Source organism: Eleutherodactylus coqui, chromosome 7 (genome assembly GCF_035609145.1).
Source record: "Eleutherodactylus coqui strain aEleCoq1 chromosome 7, aEleCoq1.hap1, whole genome shotgun sequence".
Classification (NCBI taxonomy): Eukaryota; Metazoa; Chordata; class Amphibia; order Anura; family Eleutherodactylidae; genus Eleutherodactylus; species Eleutherodactylus coqui.
In genome coordinates, this window is record NC_089843.1 from 20,281,026 (window position 1) to 20,297,888 (window position 16,863).

Consider the following 16,863-nt stretch of genomic DNA (forward strand, 5'->3'; position numbering starts at 1 on the left):
ATCTCTCACAGTAATACCACTCCTCAGTAACCCCTCACAGTAATAGTGCCCCTCAGTAATCCTTCACAGTACTAGTGGTCCTCATTGATCCTTCACAGTGATAGTACCTCTTAGAGACCCCTCACAGAAGTGCCGACTCACATTAATACTGCTCCTCAGTGACCTCTCACAGTACTACTGCTCCTCATTGATCCTTCACAGTAATAGAGCCCCTCAGTGACTCCTCACAGTGATAGTGCCCCTCAGTGACCCCTCACAGTAATAGTGCTCTTCAGTGATCCTTCACAGTAATAGTGCTCTTCAGTGATCCTTCACAGTAATAGTGCTCTTCAGTGATCCTTCACAGTAATAGTGCTCTTCGGTAATCCTTCAGAGTACTACTGCTCCTCATTGATCCTTTACAGTGATAGTGCCTCTTAGAGACACCTCACAGAAGTGCCGACTCACATTAATACTGCTCCTCATTGATCCTTTACAGTAATAGAGCCCCTCAGTGACTCCTCACAGTAATAGTGCCCCTCAGTGATCCCTCACAGTAATAGAGCCCTTCAGTGACTCCTCACAGTAATAGAGCCCCTCAGTAACCCCTCACAGTAATAGTGCCCCTCAGTGATCCCTCACAGTAATAGTGCTCTTCAGTGATCCTTCACAGTAATAGTGCCCCTCAGTGATCCCTCACAGTAATAGTGCCCCTCAGTGATCCTTCACAATAATAGTGCTCTTCGGTAATCCTTCAGAGTACTACTGCTCCTCATTGATCCTTCACAGTAATAGTGTTCCTCATTGATCCTTCACAGTAATAGTGCCTCTTAGAGACCCCTCACAGTAGTGCCGACTCACATTAATACTGCTCCTCATTGATCCTTCACAGTAATAGAGCCCCTCAGTGACTCCTCACAGTGATAGTGCCCCTCATTGACCCCTCACAGGGATAGTGCCCCTCAGTGATCCCTCACAGTGATAGTGCTCTTCAGTGATCCTTCACAGTAATAGTGTTCTTCAGTAATCCTTCAGAGTACTACTGCTCCTCATTGATCCTTCACAGTAATAGTGTTCCTCATTGATCCTTCACAGTAATAATGCTCTTCAGTGAGCATTCACTTTAATAGTGCTCCTCAGTGATCTTTCACAGTGATAGTGCCCCTCAGTGACACCACACAGTAATAGTGTCCCTCAGTGACTCCTCACAGCAATAATGCTCCTTAGTGACCCCCTCACAGCAATAATGCTCCTTAGTGACCCCCTCATAGTAATCGTAATCGTCATTGATCATTCACAGTAACAGTGCCTCTTATTGGCCCCTCACAGTACTAGTGCCCCTCAGTGATCCTTCACAGTGCTAGTGACCCTCAGTGATCCTTCATGGTACTAGTGCTCCTCATTGATCCTCACATTAATAGTGCTCCTCAGTGATCCCTCACAGCAATAGTGCTCCTCATTGTTCCTTCACGGTACTAGTGCTCCGCATTGATCGTTCACAGTAATAGTGCTCCTCAGAGATTCTTGACAGTAACAGTGCCCCTCAGTAACCCCTCACAGTAATAGTGCCCCTCAGTGATCTCTCACAGTAATACCACTCCTCAGTAACCCCTCACAGTAATAGTGCCCCTCAGTAATCCTTCACAGTGCTAGTGGTCCTCATTGATCCTTCACAGTAATAGTGCTCTTTAGTGATCCGTCCCAGTAATAGTGCCCCTGAGTGACCCCTTATAGTAATAGTGCCCCTGAGTGACCCCTCACAGTAATAGTGCCCCTCAGTGACCCATAAACAGTAATAGTGCCCTCAGTGATCCCTCACAGTAATACTGCTCCTCAGTGACCCCTCACAGTAATAGTGCCCCTCAGTGACCCCTCACAGTAATACTACTCCTCAGTGACTTCTCACAGTAACAGTGCACCTCAGTAATCCTTCACAGTACTAGTGTTCCTCATTGATCCTTCACAGTAATAGTGCTTTTCAGTGATCCTTCCCAGTAATAGTGCCCCTCAGTGATTTCCCTCACAGTAATAGTGCCCCTCAGTGACCCCTCACAGTAATAGTGCCCCTCAGTGACCCCTCACAGTAATGCCATTCCTCAGTGACTCCTCACAGTAACAGTGCCCCTCAGTAATCCTTCACAGTACTAGTGTTCCTCATTAATCCTTCACAGTAATAGTGCTTTTCAGTGATCCTTCCCAGTAATAGTGCCCCTCAGTGACCCCTCATAGTAATAGTGCCCCTCAGTGACCCCTCACAGTAATAGTGCCCCTCAGTGACACATAAACAGTAAAAGTGCCCCTCGGTAATCCTTCAGAGTACTACTGCTCCTCATTGATCCTTCACAGTAATAAAGTCCCTCAGTGATCCTTCACGGTAATAGTGCTCCTCATCGATCCTTCACAGTACTAGTGCTCCTCAGTGATCAGAGTAATAGTGCTCTTCAGTAAACCTTCACAGTAATAGTGCTCCTCAGTGATCAGAGTAATAGTGCTCCTCAGTAATCCTGCACAGTAATAGTGCTCCTCATTGACCCCTCACAGTACTAGTGCCCCTCAGTGATCCCTCACAGTAATAGTGCTCCTCAGTGATCCTTCACAGTAATAGTGCCCCTCAGTGACCACCTCACAGTAATAGTGCTCCTCATTGACCCCTCACAGTAATAGTGCCCCTCTGTGATCCTTCACAGTAATAGTACTCCTCAGTGACCCCTCACAGTAATAGTGCCCCTCAGTGATCCCTCACAGTAATAGTGCTCCTCAGTGATCCTTCACAGTAATAGTGCCCCTCAGTGACCACCTCACAGTAATAGAGCCCCTCAGTGATCCCTCACAGTAATAGTGCTCCTCAGTGATCCTTCACAGTAATAGTGCCCCTCAGTGACCACCTCACAGTAATAGTGCTCCTCAATGACCAACTCACTGAAAAAGCATCCCTCACTGCTCTCCCTTGCAGTAATAGTAACTCTCAGTGATCTCCTCACAGTAATAGTACCCCTTAGTGACCCCTTCACAGTATTAGTATACATCTAAATAACAGGTAAAAGTTCTGCACAGTGATAGTGATTACAGTACAGTTACCTCCACTGATCAGTGGTGTCCTCTCTGAGTGGCAACATCTGTTTTAGTTTTTCTCCTCTCTAGGTCCAGAGCGACATGAGACTTATTCCAGCCATGGCTCATCTCTGTACACTGCAGCGAGCCCCTATCAACCTCTCAGTACTCTGCTTAACAATAATGGCCTTCTCTGCGGCCCCACAAAGCAATAATATCCCCTTTGTGACCAAACTTATTAATTGAGTCTTCTCTGTCCCTGTCAGGCCCCATTTAATTATAGAGCCCCCTTTGCAGCCCCAAATTATAGTGCCTCTGTTGCAGGCGGAGCTTAGACCCCGGGTGGACTGTGGAGAACCCCCATGGGCATGAACAGATATGACAATGAGGGAAATGGCATAAAGAATTTAAACGCAAATAGCAAACCCGTGTGAACAAGCCCTAAGTGCGATGTAAGGGGACTCTAGGCAACTAATACAACTATCAGCCGTAACGTTAAAAATGCTGACATGTGACGTGAGGAACATCATTATCTGGAGACACGTCAGTGGAGGTAGTGTGAGGAGCAGCATTCGGCGGGGTACTTGGTCCTGCCCTCATGTGGATCTAACATTACCTAATATTGTACAGACAAGTCTCCCCTTCATGGCGGGGGACTCCCTGACGGCACCGCCAACTATCAGCAGGATAATACACCGGCCGCACTGCAGGAACTGCCCAAGAACAGGACTACAAGATGACCTGTCCTGCAAATTACCAGATCCCCATACAATAAACAGGTCCAATCCAGGGGGGCCACGCCGAGCAACTCACTGGATCTACTGCTGACGTCTTGTGCAGAAGTCTGAGGGAGTCCAATGGGGCGCAGCAGTTTAAGTGGCACAATGAAGATTATATATATATATGAAAGCCATCACTGACTGACTGACTCACTGACCCGCCACAAATTCTCCAACTTCCTGATCTCATTGAAGCATGAAATTTGGCATGAGCATTGATTATGTCATAAATAGGAAAAGCGAATGGGTCCCAACTCGATTATTCAGTTCTATGCGCAAAAGAATTAGCGTCCAAATTTTACGTACAGAATCCAAATCTCTCACTTCCCAATGTCATAGAAACATGAAATTTGGCACGGGCATTGATTATGTCATAAATATGAAAAGCTAGTGGGTCCCAACTCGATTATTCAATTCTATGCGCAAAAGAATTAGCATCCAAATTTTATGTACGTAATCTAATTCTCTCACTTCCTGATGTCATTTTATATAAAGGAAACGTCGCATGGTTACCTCCACGTGGTGTTTCCTGGGTAACGCAGAGAACTATGCAAAATGGGGAACATATGTTTTTCCTCGGTATCTCTAAAGTAACCACGACTTCATAAGATTTTCCGTGTGAACACCAGATAAACACCAGTACCAAATTAACTCGGGTGAAGCCGGGTATATCAGCTAGTACACAATATGGCTGATCGGTATATACATTATTCATATATGCACTCTGCACTATCCTACCCAAAGTAACTGGAGCATAGTGTTGAGAAAGAATCAAAGGTATTTACTTCCATATGTTAGTACTTAGTGGGGCTCCTGTGGCCCTAATGACATCGGATACTCCATAGTATATTTTCTACTAAATTAAATACACTTTCACTGTATTTCCCTCCATTCATCCTGCGAACATCTGGTGAGTTCTCTCAAAGAAGATGGATGCTGTTCATATTTCCTGACCCGATGTTCTAGTTCATCCCAGTGATGTTTAGTCGGGTTCAGGTTGGGACTCTGTGTAGCCGGTCTAATCGTGGAACATCCATATCCTCAACCAACATAAAACAGCATTGGATGTGTGACAAGGCAGGCTGTCTTGTTGGAAGTATGGCCGACCATTCCCAGAGTATTATTTGTATAGTACCAACTTGTTCTGCAGCGCTTCTCTGTGGCCCCATTTAATTATAGTGCCCACTTGGCAGCCCCAAATTATAGTGCCCAGGCTGAGCTTATTCTAGACTAGAATGAGCTAGGTGCTCATATTACCAACCTCAGAAGGCCGAGTCAACCTTGAGCCGGCTACCTGAACCATGCAGGGATTGAACTTGCAAACTTCAGGTCGTGAGCAAGAGCTTAGGACTGCATTCTGCTGCCTTAATACTCTGCACCACATGAGGCTCATATTTGTCTAGCATGTCAGGGACAGACCTCCGTGTTCATTGTTCTTGTCACTATGACCAACGGACCGAGACCGTGCCATATAACACATCCGCAGACCATAACGGAACCTCCGCTCTGTCTAACTGTTGGCGCATTACAGTCAGGAAGAAGACGTTCCCCAGGATCTCCCACAGATTCCTCACTCCATTGAGCGTACTTCTGACTCAGGCGTCCAGTTTCTTTTGGTAGGACGGTGTTCACTGTCACCCTGCTATCTTGCAGTGATTTTTTTTCTCCACAAGGTGGCAGCAAATCTTTACATTACATTATATTAAAGGGACCCGAGCACTAAAAATGTATTTAGCGTAGTTAAAACAACCAATCGCCTTTCGTGTCCGGAATGTTTTCTGCTTTTTGTTATATAGATTTCCTTTTGTTTCTGCTTTTTCCTGGAGACCCCCCTCAGTGCAGCGCTTCCCTCTATCCACAGCAGTAGAGATGCATTATAATTTAGTTTTAGTCATTGGAGACTGCAACTTAAAAGGGTTGTCCAGAACTTTAGGGTTTTTTTTTCTATTAATGATCTATCATCAGCATGGGTCATCAATAAATGATTGGCTGAGGTCCACCGCTTGGGATTATTGACGATCAGCTGATTCCTGACACAACTGCAGTACAGATAGCGCTGGGAGCTGACAGCTCTGTCCGTATTCTAGTGGCCCAGGTTGGTATTGCATTGAATTCATGGGACCTGTGTCTGCAATACCAACCAGGAGTGCTGAGCTATGGACATTGCAATCTGCTTTCTGCTCTGTCTGAACTGACAGTAGTACTGGGAATCAGATGACCAGTGGGGATCCCGAGTGGGGGACCCAGCCGATCTATTTGGGACCAATCCTGAGGATAGGTCATCAAAAGAAAAAAAAAATCAAAAAAATGTCCCAGCCACCGCTTTTAACATGACCAGTGGCATCACAAGCTCCCCCATATATTCTTGTCCTCTCAGTGCGGTATCACTAGCCCTCTTATACAACCCTTCCCTCTCACTATGACATCATCAGTTCCTCCATACAACCCTGTCTTCTGTGACATCACTAGCCCCCTGTACAACCATTTTCTCTGATTGTGACATCACAATCTCTTATATAGCCATGCCCCCTCACTGTGGCATCACCAGCCCTCCTATATAAATATGTACTCTCACTGTGACATCATTGGCTCTCCCATATAACTGTTCTCTTATGGTGACATTACCTGTTCTCATATAACACTGCCCTCTCACTGTGACATCACCAACCCTCCTATATAAACATGTCCTCTTACTGTGACATCACTTCTTATATAGCCATGTCCTCTTACTGTGACATCATCAGCTTTCCCATTTAACTCTGTCAATCTATGGTGACATCACCAGTCCTCATATAAGCATATCGTCTCTCACTGTGACATCATCTGCCTCCCATGTGACTCCATCCTCTCACTGTGACATCATCAACCAGTCTTCCTATATAATCCATCCTCTCCGTGTGCCACCATCAGCCAATGTAATGTAATTGGCAACATATACATGGCCTATACTCTGCATATAAGAGGGGCCCTTCTGTGTGTGGCCCTTGACCGTACTGTGTGACCCTTCTCATAGATGACACAGTGGAGAAGCAGACAAGCAGCACTAACTTTCAGTTTGTCTTTACTCCAGCAGGGGGCATGATGTGTATTGGTCAGGATATGTACATAAGTAGTACAACACAGTAAACTAGCAATCAAATCCCACTGGAGGGACAAGAAAAAAGGTAAAGTTGGAATCCAAAAAACTAATTTTTTTCTTAGAAAACTCCCTTTTTATGGAAAACATGCAGATATTAGGTGTCACCGCGGTCATACAGACTGCACTAAACAATCTGTTGGACCGCAGAGGAACGGGAGAACAAAAACTACCAGAATTGATGTTCATCCTCCTCCCAACAAAGTGCAAGAAAAAGTGTTCAATAAAACACTGGTGGCGCCCAAAGTGGGACCGCTGAGAACCACGACGCATCCCTCAATAAACAGGACGTCACATGGCGCCGCTGGTGGACAAACGCCAATGTTACGGGGCGCTGAACGCCAAGGTGCAAAATCAATCATTTTTTTTTTTTGCTTTTTTAAAAAGGCGTATATCGTGCAAAAGTGGTGAAAATAAATTTTGAGAACATATAAGTTTGGTGTCGCCATGATTAGACGGACCCGATGAATAACGTATTATTACGGCGCGGGCTGTAGAAGACAACAAGGGCAGAAGTGCAGCCGGACGTAAAGAAGCACAAGAAAAAGTGAGCGAAAAGTCACATGAAGCTCAAAATATTACTACAACTCCTCCCACAGCGCCCGATGACCTGCGGTGGGTGTGGCTTGGCCCCCTGCGGCCAGCTGGACAGTGCGGTCTCATCCAGCTCCAGTGACACACTGCCGTATTACAGGTGCAGAATGGAGCCAAATAGACAGCATCGGGTCACGAGATTACGGTAAGACTACAACTCCCAGCATGTCCTGAATGTCTCAAACCATCGGGGCAAACTGGTAGTTGTAGTTCTATCACAATCTCAACAGATGGCGGTCGTACAGTTTGATACAACTATAACTCCCAGCATGTTCTTATAATTACAGTCCGATGGCATGCTGGGAGTTGTAGTTGATTGAGCTCCCCCACCAGCATTTTACCCCTAATCGCCCCTCCTCCCCTCTGTGTGATGCTCCTCTCTTACCTGCTGACTGCCGATGGACTACGTGATGAAGGACCTGCAATAGTCATGTGATGCCACCGCAGCTCCTTCATCCACTGTACTAAGGAGATGGGGGGGGGGGGGGGGGGGGTAGCATGCCCAAAACTAGTACTGTCCTACAGAATCCGGGATGGTGGGGAGGCCTGGTTAAGGGTTCCTCAGGCCAGGCAGTCCCAAGCAAGGCAGTAGGTCAAGAGGACAGGGTAGCACCCTACAGGACCAGCACCTCCAGCGGAGCGACCGCGGTTTCACACAGCCTGTACATACCTGTCCGTCTCGTGTAGCCTGCACTCGCTCTACGCCCCGCTGCTGAGTACCGCCCTCAGAGGGGCGCAGAGAGTCAGTACAGCTCCACGCTCCAGCGCCTGCACCCGGGACCAGAGGAGAGCGCAATTCTGGTAACACACCTTTAGCCGTAACATAGCCATCATCCAGCTCAGCCTACTACCCCCAATTTGGCCCAGAGGAAGGCAAAAAATGAAGTAGACACCAATTCCCTGGTTTTAGGAGAAAAGAAAATCCTTCCTGCTTCCTGTTGCCCTTCTGCCCATTCCATTTATTAATTTAGTTGCCCCCTTTGTACCCGCTCAAGCTCTGATATGTCCTTCTTGAGTACCGGTCCCCAAAACTGTCCACATGTGTGGTCGGACCAGTGACTTGTACAGAGGAAGAACAATATTTCTGTGATGCGCCCCTAGACGTCCTCTGATGCCCCCCATGATCCTATCTGCCTTGGCAGCAGCTGCCTGGCACTGGTTGCTCCAGTTAAGCCTACAGTTATAAAGTCCTTCTCCATGTCGGTGTTGCCCAGTAGTCTCCCAGTTAGCATGTAATGGTGACATGTGTTTCCTCTTCCCGTGTGCAGAACCTTCCATGTATCAGTGCTGTACAGTATAATGTACGCGGGGGCAGTATGGCACTGTGGGGGGCATGGAGTCACCTTTTTAAACTGTGTTTTGGCATAAAATAAAGCAGGGTTCACCCGCACCATGGAAAACCTGGAATTTGATGAAATCCTGGACATGTCCGGGGATGTCCCTATTAGTCATGGGATTTTTGCTGTTTGTCATGGGATTTTTTCTGAGTCTTGCCAAAAGTCGAATCGGTACTTTTTTTTTTTTAGCGCTTAGTGCATGAATTGCAGTCAATTAACTTAGATACCAGAGAGGGTGAAGCTGGGGGGACGGTTGGGGGGCCGACGGAATCAAATAAGCCGAGCTGTCAAAATATTCCAAGTTGTTTTCTATCTGACAGTAAAGTCTGTTTAGAGAAGCGTACAACTTCTGGAAACTTCAGCTTCATTTTAAGAATTTGGTTTGCTTTTCATCATTTTCTATCTTTCTGAGCCCGGTGTCCGCGGGCAAATTCAAATAGCGTAATCTGCGCGGGGCACCAGCGCAGACAATCCGCAGCACAAGCCACCCCTAGGGATGCCCGGGCGCCCGCAGCTCAGCTAAAGCATGCCGGTTTGTTTAGGGGACCTTTTGGTTCGGAAAACAAATCGCTGCACGCCGCACTCTGCTGCAGATCCCCATGAACTCTATGAAAGCCGTCCGATCCGCGGCCCGCGGGAAAGAGGGAGGTTTTTAAGAAAACATCCGTACAGCGTGTGTCTGACAGCGAGCCGTGCGGAGCATCCGCAGTACAGGTAACCCGGAAGGAGAGGGGACCGCACAGACGTCGACATGTATGTAGGATCCTCAGCCGCGGGCAGCGTGGGATTCCGCGGGGGCTCAGGGCCCTCCCGTGGACTGGAGGCCGACAGGTATGTAGGGTCCTCGGACGCGGGCAGGGTGGGATTCCGCGGGGGCTCATGCCCGCCCGTGGACTGGAGGCCGACAGGTATGCAGGGTCCTCGGCCATGGGCAGGGTGGGATACTGTGGGGGCTTACTCCCCGCCCATGGGCTGGAGGCCGACAGGTATGCAGGGTCCTCGGCCACCGGCAGGCTGGGATTCCGCGGGGGCTCACACCCCGCCCATGGACTAGAGGCCGACAGGTATGCAGGGTCCTCGGCCGTCGGCAGGCTGGGATTCCGCGGGGGCTCATGCCCGCCCGTGGACTGGAGGCCGACAGGTATGTAGGGTCCTCGGACGCGGGCAGGGTGGGATTCCGCTGGGGCTCATGCCCGCCCGTGGACTGGAGGCCGACAGGTATGCAGGGTCCTCGGCCATGGGCAGGGTGGGATACTGTGGGGGCTTACTCCCCGCCCATGGGCTGGAGGCCGACAGGTATGCAGGGTCCTCGGCCACCGGCAGGCTGGGATTCCGCGGGGGCTCACACCCCGCCCATGGACTAGAGGCCGACAGGTATGCAGGGTCCTCGGCCGTCGGCAGGCTGGGATTCCGCGGGGGCTCATGCCCGCCCGTGGACTGGAGGCCGACAGGTATGCAGGGTCCTCGGCCGCTGGCAGGCTGGGATTCCGCGGGGGCTCACGCCCCGCCCATGGACTGGAGGCCGACAGGTATGCAGGGTCCTCGGCCGCCGGCAGGCTGGGATTCCGCGGGGGCTCACGCCCCGCCCATGGGCTGGAGGCCTGCAGGTATGCAGGGTCTTCGGCCGCCGGCAGGCTGGGATTCCGCGGGGGCTCACGCCCCGCCCATGGGCTGGAGGCCTGCAGGTATGCAGGGTCCTCGGCCGCGGGCAGGGTGAGATTCCGCGGGGGCTCACGCCCCGCGCCCCGCCCATGGACTAGAGGCCGACAGGTATGCAGGATCCTCAGCCGCCGGCAGGCTGGGATTCCGCGGGGGCTCACGCCCCGCCCGTGGACTGGAGGCCGACAGGTATGCAGGGTCCTTGGCCGCCGGCAGGCTGGGATTCCGCGGGGGCTCACTGCCCCGCCCATGGGCTGGAGGCCTGCAGGTATGCAGGGTCCTCGGCCACGGGCAGGCTGGGATACCGTGGGGGCTTACTCCCCGCCCATGGGCTGGAGGCCGACAGGTATGCAGGGTCCTCGGCCACGGGCAGGGTGAAATACCGCGGGGGCTCACTCCCCGCCCATGGGCTGGAGGCCTGCAGTTCTCAGCTGATGTTTGTGAAAGTTCATTTTGCAAAAAGAGATCTATTTCTCTAATAATAATTCCTGGGATTCTGGGTGTTTTTAGGTCGGTTTAGCTCTTTATTCCATTACGATCCGGCATTGGCCAGAGGAGTGAGGGGACAGAACTGAAGCACACAGGAACCTCAGTGCTCACAGCCTGAGGCCCAATGTCCACGGGCGGGTTTGATTGGCGGAATCTGCACGGGTCACCCATATGGAAGATCCGCAATCTAGAGTGCCCCCAGGGAAGCACCGGCGTCCGCAGCTGAATCTAAGCAGCGGATTTGATTTGCGGACTGTTTGGTGCGAAAAACTAATTGCAGCTCGCTCCACTTCAGTGCGGATACCGTGCGGACGGGCTCAATAGAAGTCAATGGGTGCGGAGGATTCGCAATGCATCCGCAAATACAATTACGGATGCACCGCCAATTTGAAGGTTCAAATCCATTAGCGAGGTGGAGAAAAGGCTGCGAGGAGGGGTTGTCAGTATTTTTCGGCGCGGATGATCTGTAATGCATCTGCGTACATCCGCGCAGAGAACCATTACATCTGTGATCCCCGCAAATGGTCTCAGCAGGTCTCCCACAGCGGAAATCCGCATGCCAAATCCGATCCGCCCCCCGGGACACCAGGCCTTGGAAATTCCAAAATATGTCAGATTTAAAAGCGCAGTGAAGTTTTGTTCTCAAGCGCCGCGCTCTTTGGGGGTCGGGGATACGTGTTTAAATGGAAATCGCATAAATCAGCGCGGGCGTCTCCTGTACATAAAACAAAAAAATGGAAATGTCATGGAAATTAAAAAAAAACAAAAAAACAGTATGAACCCTGATAAAAGTATCAGACGTTTGCAGAAGCCATACTTGAAAAAACTGTTTAGCTATTTTGTGCCTTTTTATGCCCCAATCAGCACTTTGCTGTTCCTCTTTTTTCTGTTATTAGACCCCCCCCCCTCAACGGTAGATAAAGTGTCTGAAATAGCAGCGAGTTCAGACCGCAGATTTATATCATACATTGAATTCTGACTTGTTGCAGTTTGTGCCATTTCCACAAGGAGGCAGCATAACATCAGTCAGAACTAAAACTCTGCTCACCTGATTCTTACACTCCGACCCCAGAAGAAGTTGTGCTTTTGATGTAAAACTCTAAGTTAGGAGGATGGATCAATACCTCTGCAGCGCCACCTACGGGATGGCAGCATTCCTGCAAATCAATGTCAGACCCTTTATACAAGTCTTTATAACAATGACTGCAAATTCATAGTACAGCCTCCATGCCCGCCTGTATCACATCTTGTATCCAAGCTAGAGGCGGTACAACAGGGTCCTAGAGCCTCCATGCCTGCCTGTATCACATCTTGTATCCAAGCTAGTGGCGGTACAACAGGGTACTAGAGCCTCCATGCCCGCCCGTATCACATCTTGTATCCAAGCTAGAGGTGGTACAACAGGGTACTAGAGCCTCCATGCCTGCCTGTATCACATCTTGTATCCAAGCTAGAGGCGGTACAACAGGATACTACGGCCTCCATGCCCGCCCGTATCACATCTTGTATCCAAGCTAGAGGCGGTACAACAGGGTACTACGGCCTCCATGCCCGTCAGTATCATATCTTGTATGAAAGCTAGAGTTGGTACAACAGGGTACTAGAGCCTCCATGCCCCCTGTATCACATCTTTTCTGAGACTCTTGTGTAACCCAGTCCCACTGGTGAGGGGCCCCTCTGGAGGAGCATCACTCCGCTGATGATGGACTGTGCTTGCACTTCTCACCAGCAGAGGGAGATCTTAAGCTGCTGGGAGAAATGGTCCAGCGCTATCCCACCACTCACATTATGTATATTATGGACATAACAGGCCTTCTCCTACCCAGGAGCCCCCGGGGCCACATCTTCTAACATACATATTCAACTGCACACATTTGCATTTCTAAATTTGTTACTCTAAACTTGCAAGAAAAAGTAAGTGAACCCTTTGATTCCAAACTTTCTTCTTAACAACTCTTCAATCAGAGCAGATATTATCAGTATTGTATGCAGAAGTCCAGCTAATTCCTCAGGGTTCACTTACTTTTTCCTGCACTGTGTCTCCCCTATAGTTGTGCTGCTGCGATGGACGAGCGCTCACCACGATTATATATTATAATGTTACAGGATAGATGGGGCGGCTCGGAGGGCAGCGGCCTGCGATCAGACAGTCTGGGGTAGTTAGGGTTCGTTCACACCAGGCGGTTCTGCTGAAGATTTTGGATTCCCGTAGATTGACCTGAATTGGAAACCCACTTGAGTTCTTCCAGACATTCGCAGGGTGACGTAGATTGTACTGTGGATTGGTTTTCCTTGACTCCGCCTCCTGCGCCGTTACGCCGTGATGTTCCCCTCATGGGCTCCGTTCTCCTTGCAGTTGATGCTCATGGGTTGATAATGGCTTTTTGTTAGTGCTGGATAGGAAAGGGTGTAGATATCCCAGAAGCGCAGCCGAGGGTCACAGGGACCCCCTCCGCTATTAGACTCACCCCCTGGTGTGGCCGGTTCACATATAGCAGAGGCATCAGGGTATGATCTGTTTTAAATTTGAGAAAAGGCCCGTTTTGCCTTGTAGATGTTTAGTCCCTATGACAACACTTCCTGCTCCTGTGCTGGAACTTCTCAGAATGATCATCATTCTTGGGCCTCATGGAAACCGGATGAAAACACTGAATACATGGGCAGAAAATATCATACCCCTCTATTATATAACTGCCTCTTATATGGTGTATCTGCCACTTGTATTGTATACAATATTAGTCTCCTGTATTATATTACTGCCCTTGGATAACATTACTGCTGTTTGTTTAATATATCTGCCCCCTGTAGTGTATAAGTGCCTCTTATATTACTGCCCCTTTTATTATATATCTGCCCCTTGTAGCGTATAAGTGCCTCTTATATTACTGCCCCTTTTATTATATATCTTCCCCTTGTAGCGTATAAGTGCCTCTTATATTACTGCCCCTTTTATTATATATCTGCCCCTTGTAGCGTATAAGTGCCTCATATTACTGCCCCTTGTATTATATATCTGCCCCTTTAGTGTATAAGTGCCTCTTATATTACTGCCCCTTGTATTATATATCTGCCCCTTGTAGTGTATAAGTGCCTCTTATATTACTGCCCTTGTATTATATATCTGCCCCTTGTATTGAATAAGTGCCTCTTCTATTACTGCCCCTTTTATTATATATCTGCCCCTTGTAGTGTATAAGTGCCTCTTATATTACTGCCCCTTTTATTATATATCTGCCCCTTGTAGCGTATAAGTGCCTCATATTACTGCCCCTTGTATTATATATCTGCCCCTTGTATTATATAACTGCCCCTTGCAGCATATAAGTGCCTCTTATATTACTGCCCTTGTATTATATATCTGCCCCTTGTAGTGTATAAGTGCCTCTTTTATCACTGCCCCTTGTATTACATATATCTGCCCCATGTAACATATAACTGCCCCTTGTAGTGTATAAGTGCCTCATATATTACTGCCCCTTGTATTTTATATCTGCCTCTTGCAGTGTATAAGTGCCTCTTATATTACTGCCCCTTGTATTATATATCTGCCTCTTGTAGTGTATAAGTGCCTCTTCTATTACTGCCCCTTGTATTATATTACTGCCCCTTGTATTGTATAAGTGCCTCTTATATTACTGCCCCTTGTATTTTATATCTGCCTCTTGTAGTGTATAAGTGCCTCTTATATTACTGCCCTTGTATTATATATCTGCCCCTTGTATTGTATAAGTGCCTCTTATATCACTGCCCTTGTATTATATATCTGCCCCTTGTAATGTATAAGTGCCTCTTATATTACTGCCCCTTTTATTATATATCTGCCCCATGTATTATATAATCTGCCCCTTGTAGTGTATAAGCGCCTCTTCTATTACTGCCCCTTTTATTATATAATCTGCCCCTTGTAGTGTATAGGTGCCTCTTATATTACTGCCCTTGTATTATATATCTGCCCCTTGTAGTGTATAAGTGCCTCATATTACTGCCCCTTATATTATATATCTGCCCCTTGTAGTGTATAAGTGCCTCTTATATTACTGCCCTTGTATTATATATCTGCCCCTTGTAATGTATAAGTGCCTCTTATATTACTGCCCTTGTATTATATATCTGCCCCTTGTAGTGTATAAGTGCCTCATATTACTGCCCCTTATATTATATATCTGCCCCTTGTAGTGTATAAGTGCCTCTTATATTACTGCCCTTGTATTATATATCTGCCCCTTGTAGTGTATAAGTGCCTCTTATATTACTGCCCTTGTATTATATATCTGCCCCTTGTAGTGTATAAGTGCCTCATATTACTGCCCCTTGTATTATATATCTGCCCCTTGTAGTGTATAAGTGCCTCTTATATTACTGCCCTTGTATTATATATCTGCCCCTTGTAGTGTATAAGTGCCTCTTATATTACTGCCCCTTGTATTATATATCTGCCCCTTGTAATGTATAAGTGCCTCTTATATTACTGCCCTTGTATTATATATTTGCCCCTTGTAATGTATAAGTGCCTCTTATATTACTGCCCTTGTATTATATATCTGCCCCTTGTAGTGTATAAGTGCCTCATATTACTGCCCCTTGTATTATATATCTGCCCCTTGTAGCGTATAAGTGCCTCTTATATTACTGCCCTTGTATTATATATCTGCCTCTTGTAGTGTATAAGTGCCTCTTATATTACTGCCCTTGTATTATATATCTGCCCCTTGTAGTGTATAAGTGCCTCATATTACTGCCCCTTGTATTATATATCTGCCCCTTGTAGTGTATAAGTGCCTCTTCTATTACTGCCCCTTGTATTATATATCTGCCCCATGTATTATATATCTGCCCCTTGTAGCGTATAAGTGCCTCTTATATTACTGCCCCTTGTATTATATATCTGCCCCTTGTAGTGTATAAGTGCCTCCTATATTACTGCCCTTGTGTTATATATCTGCCTCTTGTAATGTATAAGTGCCTCTTCTATTACTGCCCTTGTATTATATATCTGCCCCTTGTAATGTATAAGTGCCTCTTATATTACTGCCCCCTTTTATTATATATCTGCCCCATGTATTATATAACTGCCCCTTGTAGCGTATAAGTGCCTCTTATATCACTGCCCCTTGTATTATATATCTGCCCCTTGTAGTGTATAAGTGCCTCTTCTATTACTGCCCCTTGTATTATATATCTGCCCCTTGTAGTGTATAAGTGCCTCTTATATTACTGCCCCTTGTATTATATATCTGCCCCTTGTAGTGTATAGGTGCCTCTTATATTACTGCCCCTTGTATTATATATCTGCCTCTTGTAGTGTATAAGTGTCTCTTATATATCTGTCCCTTGTATTATATATCTGCCCCTTGTAGTGTATAAGTGCCTCTTATATTACTGCCCCTTGTATTATATATCTGCCCCTTGTATTATATATCTGCCCCTTGTATTATATTACTGCCCCTTGTATTATATTACTGCCCCTTGTATTATATAACTGCCCCTTGTATTATATATCTGCCCCTTGTAGTGTATAAGTGCCTCTTCTATCACTGCCCCTTGTATTATATATCTGCCCCTTGTATTATATATCTGCCCCTTGTAGTGTATAAGTGCCTCTTCTATTACTGCCCCTTGTATTATATATCTGCCCCTTGTATTATATATCTGCCCCTTGTATTATATATCTGCCCCTTGTAGTGTATATCTGCCCCTTGTAGTGTATAAGTGCCTCTTATATTACTGCCCCTTGTATTATATATCTGCCCCTTGTAGTGTATAAGTGCCTCTTCTATCACTGCCCCTTGTGTGGTATACCGTCCCGGTATTGGCGCTGCAGCCCGGTCCTCTCGCCGGC